General features: G+C 42.5%; 1 long non-coding RNA gene across 1 annotated transcript in view; it reads right to left on the bottom strand.

Annotated features, from left to right (window-relative positions):
- The window catches only part of LOC123237162, a 33,009-nt gene extending 22,318 nt beyond the window's left edge, over window positions 1-10,691 (bottom strand). Inside the window, exons 1-3 of the long non-coding RNA XR_006505456.1 lie at window positions 10,480-10,691; window positions 9,884-10,034; window positions 6,228-6,367 (exon numbers count right to left, since the gene is read on the bottom strand). This is a non-coding gene — a long non-coding RNA (uncharacterized LOC123237162). The remainder of the gene's footprint in view (window positions 1-6,227; window positions 6,368-9,883; window positions 10,035-10,479) is intronic.
- Window positions 10,692-14,595: the final 3,904 nt, after the last annotated feature.

The following is a 14,595-nucleotide window of genomic DNA, read 5'->3' as shown; positions in this document are numbered from 1 at the left end:
ATGGAAAGGCAGCAAAAGGGAAACCTTACTAGATCAAAGCACAGCAGAAAAGATTCAGCGAAAAAGGATGGTAGAGGCTGAATGCTGCAAGCAACCATGCAACTCTCAGCCACTCATCCCTCCTCCTTCTCCTCCTTCTCCTCCTCCTCCTCCTCTCCTCTTCCTCCACTTCCTTTTTCTCATTCTCCTCTTTTCCCACACATTTCATTTTCATTTCCATCCCTTGGCCTTGGCCAATTCATCCAGAGAGCGGGAGTTTCCCATCACTGACTTAGCACAAGAGACAACAAGACAAGCAAGGATGTCCCTGGAAGAACGCTGTATTTGTCTTTCCTCCTCCCCCAGCCTCCCTTTCTGAGGACTTCTCTGTCTCTAGGCCTCAGCCAGCCCTGAGAAACACAAGGGGAGCGATGCCCTGCCAGGCTGGTGTCAAAGGCAAGCTGAGATGCTGCACTGCAGTGCTGAGTCCCTTTCTGCAATCGGACGTGCACAGTCCAAGGCTGACTCAGCACAATTCTTTTTTTGATTGGTTGGTCTGAGGAACATAGTTTTCATTTATGCTAAGGTGGCGTCAATTAAGTCACTGTCCCCCAACTCCCAACCCTTACCCTTCCAGTTCCACCACCTTTAGTCCTCTGAATCCACTTTGTAAGTATCTACCCTAAAGTCACTCCTGGGTCCCAAATAGTCTTAAGTTCCTCCATTTTTTAATTTAGGGCATTTTTTAAAAATTTGCAATTCAAGCGATGCTCACTGTGATTGACTCATGCTGCAGCAGCTAAAATATCTGTCCTGCAGGTCAATCTAATCATGCTTAATAGCAGTTTATTCTTCAACGCAACATTTTTCACGTTGGGTCGACAGTTTTAAATGAGATTGCTGATGCCCCCCTTTACTAATGCTTTTACCAGGGGCAGCACACGCTTTGAAATACTTGTGCAATAAAATGCTTTATTGCTCTTGATGAATGCACTATTAAACTGGAATTGCAAACAGCCCCTTCTTTAGAAGGAGGTAGTGAAATTTATTTGGCCACCTGGCTGAGGGAAAATAAAAAATAAGTCGTCATCAACATAAACAAACAAAATAATGGGACTGATGTCCCTTCTATGCACAGGTCCCTTCTCTCTCTCTCTCTCTCTCTCTCTCTCTCTCTCTCTCTCTCTCTCATACATCCCCATTCCTGACACGGTGCTGGTTTCCCTCACATGCAGAAAATTCATTTTGAGAACGACTAGATTTTGTGAGCCATAGAATAGAAAAATTTAACTAATTTGGTCCGCTGAATTTACGAGTTCTGCAATTCTCAAAGCTACTCTTTCCACCCCTAGAACTTAAGTGCAATCAGTTGGCTGTTTGGTTGATAGCGACTAAACCCTCCATTGGTCTCAACAGCAATACTGACACATCGTGCGCCCTCAGGATTCTCTAGAACCAGCTTGGACATGCTCCAGAGAACTTAGAATAAAGAATACTGCCTGCTTTTCCAGGGCTGCCTTCTATACAAACAAGCAGATGAAAGCCAAGGGAAAATCCTACACAAGGCAGGATCACACTGATCACGGATGGGAGGGCCTTACTTGAATATGTTGATAGATGAGCCTCACCCTGAGAAGGAGGCAAGGTTTAAAAATATTTCAAGTGTCTTACTGTACAATCTTCCTTGTTCCTTCTTAAAAACCTTCTGGTGAAACAAAGTAACAGATAGCAACCACTGAGATATGTTGCCATACTCCCCACTCCACTAAGTCACCCTGGACTTAGAAGATTTAGAGTTAAATGAGGCCATGGAGATCACTCAATCCAGCCCCTTCTTTTATTGTAAAGGGAGAAACTAAGCTTCAGAGAGGCTGTGATTTGTGTAGTTCATGCTTTGAACTCAGGTCCTCTGACTTCAAATCCAGTCCTATTTCTACTGTACCACAATCACTCAGGTACATTATTTTGGCTGAGATCCTCTCCTATAAAATGCAAGCCAGTCCTAACACAGGTCCCCATCCTACCAGCTTCTCTCCTCCTCTTCTGCATTAAAATGCTAAACTGGTAAAATGTCACAAAGATGGTGCCCAAAGGCCCAGCCACTATTGTAAAAAACACTTACACCAGAATAGATCCAAGCTTAGTTACTTCCTACCATTAACCATGCCATTTGATTCACATACCTTGGAATGCCAAAGGTAGAAAGGGAGAAAGATGGGAAGAGAGAGAGATAAAAATTGCATTAGGATTATAGATACCTATTGTAAATCAACCCCAATTCCAAAGCTAGAGCAGTGGGGAGCAGTCAAAGGCTCAAGGTAGGAGTGGGAAGTAGGGGAAAAATATTAAGAAAAGGAAATTTGGTTTTATATCCAGAAGACTAAGGATTGTTCTCATTTTTAATTCAGCAGATCAAGAGAATGGAGGTGATTTATAACAAAGAGAAGGCAGTGACTATCCCTGTGAACTCTCTAGTTTTACTGCTCAGTCAAACCTAATTTCAAAACACTAATGCTTTTATTTAAACACCACATCCTGCAATAAAACTTTAATGTAAAACAGGGACTTATCGAAGGGAAGAGGCTGCGGCAGTTCTGTGGTCGGTTAGCGAATCTCTGTGGCCTCCTATTTCTGTGGCCTTGCTATTTCCACTCGTTGTGGCCGGAGTCTTACCCTAATGGGGACAGAAATGCCATTTCCTGGGACAAATACCCACTAGATGCAAACTCTCCCATGCCTATGGAGGGACCAGAAAGCAGATGCCTTCCCTCCCTATTAAATTTCACCTAGTTGGCATAAGATAAAAACCCCTGACACACACACACACACACACACACACACACACACACACACACACACACACATATATATATATATGGGACAAGACATATACAAAGGGGTAGATGAAATATGACAAAAGTACATGTGATACAACATGTGATAAATGTCAGGCTCTAAAAGGTAGGAAATGTAAGGTATGTCATAAGCTATGTGATATATATCTATACATATACATATATATATATGCACTTGTGCTCTTTGAAGTACTATACAAGACATGTTATGAGCAATACATAATGGATCATGGAGCTAGCATGTCAAGCATCTTAAGTTTCAGCATGGAGTGGCCTCATGGCCCCCTTTTATGTGTTGCTCAGCCAACAACATAGCTGAATCCCAATCCAGATGGGTCTCAGCAGGAAGAGGAGGGGACTATCCTCCCGATCTCCTTTCTCCCTCTCCACCTATCTCCATGTATAGGAGTCAGCCTTTGGTTGAAAGTTCCCAACTCTAGGCAGGGCAGATGCACCTGTTGCAGGTTCCAAAGGCCAGACATGCCAAAGATAGATCCAAAGAGCAAAGATCATATGATATGGAAAAAAAATTCCTAGTGGCTGCCAAACAAATATGCCCCAGGCTGAAATAGCTGACCCTTTCCTAATCTGCTAAAATCCCACTATGCCCAATATACCCAAGGACACCATCTTCCTACAGGAGCCAGGACTTGCAAAAGCAGTACCTCTGTGGCCACAAGAAATGACAGAAATTCCCCCATGTTCTGTTGAGATACTGTAAAATCCTCCTGAGGTTCAGGTCAGCTTATGCATCTCTCCCCAGAGAACCTTGTCCCTTAGCAAGGTCTTTTCTACGTCTCTCTTCCAGAAATTCTGCCTCTCAGTTAAGCTCCTCTTACTTACGCAGAGGTAATAACTGACCACTGGGTGGGAAAGGGGCACTTCGGTGAAATTTCGATCTGAGTTTGGCTTTATTTCTTGGCTAATCCAGACCAGTTAAGATGCAGCATTGTGGTAGCAATAGTATAAAATTCAGATTTGTTTCTGTGATAAGCACCAAGCCAGGGAGAATGTCAATTGATCTCCCCACCTCTCTCTCTCTCTCTCTCTCTCTCTCTCTCTCTCTCTCTCTCTCTCTCTCTCTCTCTCTATCTTCCTGTCTGTCTTTTTCTATTTATATTACATCTAATGTTATCCCTATTTCTATCTGTCTATCTATCTTATCTATCTTATCTTATCTATCTATCTATCTATCTATCTATCTATCTATCTATCTATCTATAATCCGAGACNTATCTATCTATCTATCTATCTATCTATCTATCTATCTATCTATCTATCTATAATCCGAGACAGGTAAGCAGCATCTGGGTACAGGATTTTCATATCTAGAATAGGGTGTTACTTTAGATTTCACATCATTCTAAACTACTGCTGAGTCCAATAACAGCAAGTCTCCCCATACTTTGTTGGTGGAGATAAAAAATCAATCTGAGTTTAATCTGGGGAAATGAAGATAGACATTCATTTGGGGTGGGGGTGGGGGGTTAGAGATATCTTTAGAGTTAGAATAACCTCAGCCTGAAAAGCTCTGAAGATTCTGGAGTTCATATTCCTGTGAATGGAATGTTGGCTAAGATTTTTCCAAGCCGCCTTGAGTATTCCCTCATCCAGAGAATATTGGTACTCAGGCCATGGGATATAAAAAAATAGAAGCAAAAAATGATGATGCTTAAAAGTCTGTTGAAGCTCTGATTTGTACTGTGATTAGCACACAGATAGATAATGATTGAGTCTTAGAGACTGTGGGTTGTGAGTGTTAGATTCTCTAATCACTTCCTTTTAGTGCACAGTAAGTGTGACATCAAGCAGTACCCAACTCATTTGTATCTTTGCCAGGGTGAAAAGTGATCATGTCTGAAAATGTAAGAGGGAAAGACACAAGTATATATTGCTCTGAGTTTTTAAAGAAATTGAAACTACACATATAAGATACAACAGCCTCATTGACCTCTCTCTCTCTCTCTCTCTCTCTCTCTCTCTCTCTCTCTCTCACTCACTCACTCACTCTCACTCTTTCTTCCCTTATCTGTTTAACTCTACACTCTACATTTCATTCCACTGGTTGTAGAAATCACTCCACCACTCTGCTGATGTCTAGACTTCTGTAGTCTAAAGATCGGGCGGGGGGGGGCCGGGAAGAAGGGCACAGTAATCTGCAGACCCCCAAGATCTTGCACTTGACCTGGGCCCTGCAAACACCAGAAGCGGACAACGGGCTTTCTTCTGGTGTTGCCTTTCCAAGCGCCTGCCGCAGTCAGCACGTTGAATATTTAATGTCCTGATGAGCATTTCCACCTGCTGACACAGGCAAAGTGACAGAACAATACAGCCACTGGAACACGATCATCAATTGACTCCCCAGTCAGTCTGCCATGTCAGGCATTCCAAAAACAAAATCTGTCTGTCTCTTTCTCCCTTGAACACGGGTCACCCTGCTCCCATGAGAGAGATGCCCTACCGGAAATACATACTTCTTTACATTCCATAGCTTAGCACGTTCATATGGGCATATAAAGTAGTATGTTTCTCAAGCAGGTAGTTTTCAATATGGGCTTTTATATATTTGAAGAGGAAGATAGCACTGCTTTGAAATTCAAACCCCATGTGTACTTAGTGGAGGCTTGGTACTGCCCCATTTCCATGACATCTTCCTCAAAGCCTCCTGCCACACACACACACACACACACACACACACACACACACACACACTCCTTTTCTCTACCTATGACTCCAATAATCCACAGTTGTTCTTTCACTTTCTTTTTTCTGATATTTATATGTGTGTCTCTGTGTCCCTATATACACACATAGTCATGGGAAATAAGAAAGCGATACCCTTGATGAAAGTCTGAGAAATCCAACAGTTTGCCCCTTTCTTAACTAATTTTCACATAATTGGGATGAGAAAAGAAACATGACAAAATCACTCATTTCCCCCTGAAAAGTATATACACATTTCACACTGAAACTTTTAAGCACATAGAATATACACATGAACTATACATGGACTATAGCGCATTCTCTCCATGTCCACCCTACCCCACCCCATTCTCACATTAACAATTGAAAGACTTAGAAGTAAAGGTTTGGAAGAAAAGATCCAGAAACTCCAGAAAATTATAATTCTTTCTGTTCCCCAGATGAGATCTTAGGGGGGAAAAGAGGATAAACAAAGACTAGTCCTTTCCCCTTTCCTGCAAAGCTTAGAGCTTGCCCATCTGGAATTCAAATGTCCAGTTAACAACTTAGCAACACCAAACTGCTTCCTTCTCATACTGAGGTTGGAAAACTCTTCTGTTAAAGACAAAGGATTCTTTCAGCAACTGACTGGGATGGAGGAGAGAGAGGGTATTAAGAAAGCAGCTAGATATTGTAAATAGAAGCTCTTACCTAGTAAGTCCAGGATTTCCTTTGCCTCCCAAAGAGAAGAGCCCCAGAGAGAGAAGGTCTTGACTTTCTTTTTTTCTTTCAGTGTCAGGAAAAAGCCATCCGGTTGAACTCTGCAGCAGCTGAGGCCGATTGTGGTTTACCTGACAAATTGTCAAATCGAAGGTTCATAGGGACAACTGGGAATCTGAATATGTGAGCTTAGGCCAGAGTAGAAGTCAGGGACTTACTCCACAAGCACTCGTGTGTGCTTGTGTGCACCCACCCGCCTGTGCCTTTCTTCTCTCTGCACCTCCCTTCTCTCTCTCTCTCTCTCTCCTCCCTCCCCTCTCCACCTCTCTTTCCCTCCTCCTCTTTGTCCTCCTCCTCCTCCCTTCCCTCCCTCTCTCTTCATCTTCTTCACCATCCCTCCTGTCATGCCCCTTTTCACTCATTACCTCCTAACCCCTCTGAGCTCTAAAGCTCTTCTAACAATGTGGCCCCAGTGCCCCACTGAAAATGATGATCACACTGAATAGAAGACTATTATGGACAGGATTTAGGCACCCAGCAAACCAAGAGGTCATTTGGGGTGCTTCCTGCTCATTCAGCATTGCTGTAATAGTATGCTCCGACTGTCCACTCACCTGCTCCCTTTGCCTACTACCCCAGCCTGAGCCCTCCAGATCAATACCAATTTACAGGCAAATGCAGAATGGCTGCCTTAGTGTTAATGAATTTTACCGTTTCTCACAGTCTTCTAATGAACCCTTTAAAGAGGGTTTAAGTAAACTTAGCAAGTGGTAAACTAAGCACTTTGGAATACTTAATTATATCGATGAGTTTTCTCTTGCATTTAAAAATTTCTCTGTGAGCAGAGAAGGAAATGTTGCTCCCATTCTCCAGCATCATATATAACCTCTGACAAAGCCAACTAAAAAATAAAAGGGGAAGGAGGAAGGCTTTAAGAGATCTGGGCGAGCCTCCATTCCCATCTCCAAGCTTAGTCTCTGACCAAACCGGAAAGCAACCAGACACCCCCCCCCCCAAGTAAATCTGGTACCAAGGAGTTTATTGGGCAGAATGAAGAAGAAAACTGGAGTGTAAAATACTAAACCACAAAGGAATTGAAGTGGTTATTACCCTTTCTACTTATTGCATGAAGGAAGATGAGCTCTTTTGGGTGGAAGTGGAGAAGGTGGAGAAAGAAAGAGCTGGGTGAAGACCAGAAAGCTCTGTCCAAAGAACCACTTGACAGCAGAAAGTGTGGCTGCTGTTGGGTAAAGGTGGATGGTAAAGGATAAGTCTTACTAGGAATAGGGATTGAGTCAGGATTTGGGGGCTGTACTCAGCAAACAACTGGACAGAAGCAAGAATCCAGTGTAGCTGGGCTTCCTTAGCTTTGATTAGAGGGAAATTCAATAAGGGAATTAGAACTATTTTGAAGGTCACGGAAGCTAACTTAATTGTCACTCCACTAAAATGATTCTTCCTAGTGTAGATCACCACCCTTTTCTTGCACTGCTCATACATACTCAGGATCCCTACCTAGCAAGTACACCTTCCCCACCACTACTACCACTACCACTTCCAGCAAGGAACTAAATTGCTCAAGGAGGCTATTTTGTAAAATACCCCTCCCCCCAAAACAAATCTCTCACTAGAACAGGCCACAGGGCTGTGGTCCCTGCAAAGTCTTTCCACTGTGTGTGAAATGGACAGGGTGGACCTCTCAAGTCTCTGGGGATGATCTAGGATGAGTAGGTCAGAGTTTCACATAAGGAGGAGATGAGGAAGTGGATTATGGCTCTGAAAGGCACCCCTACCTCCCATTTTAAAAGGAAAGAGCCATTTGGCACAATGAAACAGAGAAAAGACCTGCTGCCCCATTTACATTTAGGCACTGTTATTTATCATTTTCATCCAGTCAAGGATAAAAAAGGGCAACTCAAACGGCATGTTCCTGTTACCCAACTTTTCCTCCTGCATCTCCAATGATTTAGCTGAGAACCTTGCATGAGAATGTGAGCTGAAGTCTGAGTGAGAAAAAATCCTAAATGTTCAGTGTTGTCTGACAAACTAAAAGTGTGCATAAATGGAGGGGCAAAGGAGGGCAGGAAAGACAGTCAGAGCAAAGAGGGTGGAAAAGACAAGAATAGGCAAGGGAGGGAAAAATTAGGTGTGAGAAATTGTAGTGAGCAGATGTTTCCCTAGCTCTGGATTTCTCCTGTGCCCTCAACTCCTGACCTCCATATTGACAAGGGTTAGTTACAAATGTCCCTTGGGCTCCTGAAACTTTGCAGGACCATACTAAGCTGGAGAAAAATGCCCCAATTTATAGGGAGAAACCTGGGGTTTCTGCAAAATGCCCAATTGAACCTTTTGCACATTCTCAAAGTAAATCTAGTTCTTTTTTGAAACAAAGTTCTACCTTCTGAAATAAAAGGTGTACCAAGCTGTCTCCCAGCTAGTAATCCAAAGGACCAATAAACCCAAGAATTACAATGTCCTTTAAATTGCACAAGGCTGCTTAGACTATAAATACTCACTGAAAAATATACTACATTCTGTGTATGTGGGAGTCATGCTAAGTCAAAGAGACACCCTGTATAAATCAAACCTATCTGTTTCCTGAGGAGTGAGAGAGAGTGTGTGTCTGTGTGTGGATATGGGGGGGGGGGGGGAGACACACACACACACACACACACACACACACACACAGTTTCCCTACATGGATGTGTTTATATATACACCAGCATACTGAAAACCCAAACCTCACAACACATAGGTTTGGGGAAATCAAGGCTGGTATAGCTAGATGAGGCGGACCTAGGAGATCGAGGCCCACTCCTGTCTTCAGAAATAGCCATAGCCTCTATGCAGGGGGGTATCCCTTGCCTTTCCCATTCTTTAAAAGCAAAAGTGGGACCCCTTTCCAGATCAAATGTGGCTTCTTCCAGGCGGTCTCACATTGGTTACCAATCTCTCTGCTGGCCGGCATTACAATGGTTAAGGACCGCAGTACCAGGAATGTTGCAAGTTGGGTTAAGTTAGAGCCACGTTCCCGTTCTTGCGCTGGGTGGAATTGCTAGAGCTCCGAGCCCGTTAATCAGCCTCTCCCCTGACCACCACCCCCTCCATCACCCCCGCTATGACAACCCCAAACATCCCTCCAGCTGTCACTAGCCTGCGCTTCTAAACCGGGGAACACAGACTGCCAAGCAGCCTTACAAAATGATTGTGTGTCAAAGTTCTTACATTTGAGTTTAAAGCATTCCAGCTATTGCTGGCTCTGCAGTTTTTTAAAATGCAGAGGATACCGTACGGCAAAGAGAAAACTCCTAACCCACCCCGTAGGAAGACACACACACACACACACACACACACACACACACACACACACACACACACGCTGCCCCCGGTGCAGTAAGGCACATAAGCATACACAGACACACAGACACTTCCAAACCCGGTCCCCCTCCCCAATCCCAGGCAAGTTTGCTGGAACCCATAAGTCTTGCCTGAGCTGGTAAGTGTAAAAAAAAAAAAAAAAAAAAAAAAAAGACAGAGAGACAGGGAGGAAGAGAGAGAGAGCGAGAAAGAAAGAAAAGAAGAAAGGAAGGGGGAGAAAGAACCGATCTAAGCTGGTGCTATTAGAGGAAAGAGAGAGAAAGACGTACCAGTGAGGAGATTCTGTTGCAGCAGGGGAGCCTCCAGAGCGCTAGCTGAATCAGCTTTAAAGAGTTAGGGATGCATGGAGGAGGGTCATGGCATCGCAAGGTAATAATGCGCTGGATGCTGCAGCCATCGGCTTCCTCCTATAGGCAACCTCTAATGCAGGGAGGGAAAGAGAGCAGGCCCAGGGATGGCATTAGTCCTCACTTGGAAGGGGGGGGTGGGGGGCGGGAGAACACATATACACACGAAAGAAGAACAGGCAAACAAATCCTCAGTCTCTTCCCCTAACACGCACATTCCCTTCCCCCACATGCACCTCTGTATCCCCTCCTCTCCCCTCCCCTCCCACCAGACACCACCACCACTCAGCCCTCCTGCTGCAGCGCACACTTAGAAGGGAGGGAGATCTTTAAAGCTTACAACTGAGAGAGGGAGAGAAAGGGGGAGAGAGAGAGAGAGAGAGAGAGAGAGAGAGAGAGAGAGAGAGAGAGAGAGAGAGAGAGAGAGAGCGAGAGAGCAGGAGGAAAAGGAACAGACAGGAGGAGCGGAAAGCAGGAGTTAAGGAGAAGCAACCTTGCGTGCTGGGATTACCGCACACCTTGATGTATAAGGGCTGTGTCTGCAAAAGTCTCCCCTTACCCTCTCCTCCTTCTCCACGCCCCCCTTCCCCCCCCCCCCAAGAAAGGGTCACCATGAGGTAGAGGTCAAGTTGAAACAAAAGACTATCTCCTGCCCGCATGCTCACATACAAATGGGGGGGGGGGAAGGGAGGGGGGTTGCTACCTAGTAGGAAAAGGGAGGATTGGGGGGGTTTAGGGGAAACCTCTGATCAGAAACCAAGTTCACCTTTCTAGTGCTTATATACCCAGCTAAGCATCTGAAACATGCAGTCCCAGCCAAGTGGCTCCTTCTCATGCCATTCCCTCCCTGACCATATTTAGTCAACCATGGGAAAAAATAGACTGTCAGCTGCGGACAGCCGAACAGGGAGTGCTGGGAGTTCAATCGCTTCTCTCAGCTCATTGACTACTAGTCCTGCAGAGTCCTGAGTCTGCCCCCCTTTCCCCCCTTTCTCTCCCTTACTCTCCCCACTGCTATTTTTATCCAGGCCAAATAAAGAGGCATCTAGGCTTACAGGCCTGGCCTGTCCCAGGCCTTCACCAGGCCCCTACTATGTATGGTCAGTGAAAGACAGCCGGGAGATACCAACAGAAAAGTGTGTCGATTTTGGGAGACCTGTCCCGTGAGGGGCCCCCATTTGCCCTTCCCCCCTCTGCTGGAAATGCTATCAGGGAGGGGGAGAGGGATGTTGAAAGCCTATTGATTTTTATCATTGGGAGTCAACAGCTGTGAGCCAAGTGTGTCCCACGAAGGGGGTTTCCTTTCCACCATTTCTCTGACTCTCCATCCCAACTTTGATCCCACTCCTCCCATCTCACTCTCTCTAGGTTAACTTCCCGAGGAACTCAGATGAGGTGCCAAAGGGATCCCTTTCTCTGTTTTGCCTTCAGGGATTCTAGGGGTGAGAAAATGAGAGAGTTGCTACTTTCTGAGTTTGCTTAGTGATCTAGTAAATGAAGACACCAGGTCACCTTGGTGACCAAAAATAATAAATTTGCTGAGGCCCATGCATAATGAATGGAGGCATTTGCTTGCTTACCAAGCCCCAAAACTGTGCTGCTCATTAGGCTAATGATCTTTTCCCCCTAATGTGTTTCACAGGACTAAGTTATATAATTGGGATTATACCATCCAGCACATAGCCCACCATCTATTCATTCTCTTGATGTCTACATCTGATGACCACATTTAAGTCAGAATACAGACGACTCTTAGTTCATTCTCCATAGTCCACAGGAATGGAAGAGAAACAAAGACAGGGGTAACCCCCAAATTATTTCTACTCTAAGTGTCTTTTTAAAAATAGATAAATAAACAAATCTTATGGTCACAGCTTTCATTTTGCTTGATTTTTTCAGTTCTAGGGGAAGGTGGATGGTCTAAGGCAGAAGTACCAAAAACATCACCTACAATACTCTGAAACGAGAATCAGATTAAAATGTAATTGGGAAATACTTAACAAAATAAATAAAATTATAATAGAGCATAGGAAGTTAATAGTCTGGAGAGATCCTTATGTATGGTTTTGTGACTTTTTCTACTTGAGTTTGACACTATTGGTCTAAACTCTAAAACTTTTTCTGTGTTCTTGGAAAAAAAAACCTGTCTTCTTTGAACTTTAATTCTCCAATTAATCAGCTAACAGGGGTGAGAGGAAGAGTTTCTTGCTCTTGAAATTTAGAGTACTGGATCTCAAAATATGTTTAATAAGGAAACCATATACAATATATTTTGTAATTCATTTATACATGCAAAAGAAAGCATATATTTATCTATACATATATGTATATGTATATATTATGATTCTGATTTTCTAGTGTTTTTCAGGTTTGACATCCTGATTTTCCTTTGCTCAATTTAATACTAAAAGGACAAGTTAATTTCCAGAGGTATTACTTTTACAAATCCAAATCCAAATATTACCCTAAAATCCAATACAAATTTATGCCCAAATATTGCCCCCAAACATTACAAAAAATGGTTATTACTCAATACACAAAGAACACTGAATAGAAGTAAGAGGATACCTAGATTCAATTTGACTCAAATTGTAAAGACCTACTATGTACAAGGCATTATTCCAGGCAGTGGGGCTACAAGTTAAAAAATGAAGCAGTCTCTTTTCTCAACAAGCATGTTAGGTGACTGGCAGAGACAATAAGAAGAAATATTTTGTAGTGTGTATTCAGGACCCTTTGCTGTGCATGAGAAGATTCAAAATTCAAATAAGACATAGTTCCTACCCTCAAAGAGCTTTCAATTTCATAGGGAAATAAGGCAGCAATACAGATAAGTACAATACACAATATTACATGATAGGTAAATGGGAGGGATTATGAGTTTTGAATGATAGAATCAGATCAAAATCTTGAATCAGAAATAACTGAACTCAGTGTTTGATAAACCCAAGAACATTTGGGAGAGGATTTTCTGTTAGATAAGAGCTGCTAACAAAACTAGAACGAAGTATGGCAGAAAATAGAGCAGCATATTACACCACATACCAAAATAACTTCCAAATGTATTTGCAGCCTAAATGAAAGGGCCACATCATTAAAAACACACACACACACACACACACACACACACACACACACACACACAAAACAGAAGAAAACGCAAAAGATATTTTTCATAGCTGTAGTTAAAGGTCTAATTGTTTTTTTTTCTTTTTTATTATAATGAACAGAAACATTTCCTTATACAAAGAATAGAACAATAGCATTGTAAATGATATAAATTTTTTGTATTCTTTTTTCTTTATTTTCCGATTTTTTTTATTTTCTCAGAGACATATAGAAATAAATTTTGACAATTTTTTGACATTTTAGAATTCAAGTTTTCTCCCTCCCTTCCCTCCCCCCTGCTATGAGGCAGTGAATAGTCTGACATAGGTTATATTCATACTTTTGTGAAATACACATTTGTATATTTTTCATGTCATGATAGAAATCATATGACACATACAATAGAAACCTCATGAAGGAAATATAATGGAAGATGGTATGCTTTTTAAAAAAATCCTTACTTTCCATCTTGGAATCAATACTGTGTATTGTTTCCGAGGCAGAAGAGTGGTAAGGGCTAAGCAATGGGGATCAAGTCACACAACTGGGAAGTATCTGAGGTCAGATTTGAACCTAGGACTTCTGGTCTCTAGGCCTGGCTCTCAATCCACTGAAATACCCAGCTGCCCCATGGCATGCTTTGATCTGCACTTAGACTCCAACAGTTTCTTCTTTGACAGGTTAGCATTTTTATCACGAGTCCTTTGTGTTTATCTTGGAGATTTGCTTTGCTGCTAATGGTTTAGACCTTCACAGTTGATCATCATATAATATTTCTGACATTGTTTACAATGTTCTTTTGGTTTTGCTCATTTCACTTTGCAGCAATCATTTAAGTCTTCCTGGGTTTTCTGAATTCATCCTATTGATTGTTCCTTAAGGCACAATAGTATCCCATTACAACCATATACCATGACTTTGTTCATCCATAACCCAAGTGATGGATAATCCCATAGTTTCCAATTCTTTGCACCTAAAATGAACTGCTAAAAATATTTTAGTACAGACAGTCCCTTTTCCTTTATCTCTGATCTCTTTGGGATACAGACCCTGTTGTGTTATTACTGAGTCAAATGATATGCATAGTTTTGTGGCCCTTTGAGCTTAGTTCCAAATTGCTCTCTAGAATGGTTATATGAGTTCACAGCTCCACCAACAGTGTATTAGTGTACCAATTTTCCCACATCCTCTCCAACATTTATCATTTTCTTTTTTGATTATGTTTTTCAACCTAGTAGGTGTGAGGTGGTATCTCAGAGCAGTTTTAATGTGCATTTCTCTAATCAGCAATGATTTGGAACACCTTCTATGTATTCTTAAAATTATTCATTGATGCCCTTTTATTTTTCTTCCTTTTTTTCAGCATCACTATAATTACTACTCTTACTTTCCCTCTGTAACTCTCTTCCTACCAAAATATAAAATCTCTCCTTTTAACAAATAAGTCTAGCTAAGAAATACAAAGCTGTATGTCTCATTTGTGCATCTCTAGTCTATCCACCTGTCTGCCAAGAAATAAGAAACGT

The sequence above is a fragment of the Gracilinanus agilis genome, chromosome 2 (assembly GCF_016433145.1).
Source record: "Gracilinanus agilis isolate LMUSP501 chromosome 2, AgileGrace, whole genome shotgun sequence".
Classification (NCBI taxonomy): Eukaryota; Metazoa; Chordata; class Mammalia; order Didelphimorphia; family Didelphidae; genus Gracilinanus; species Gracilinanus agilis.
The sequence above is the reverse complement of the archived record's forward strand: the minus strand, read 5'-3'. Positions and strand labels throughout refer to the sequence as shown.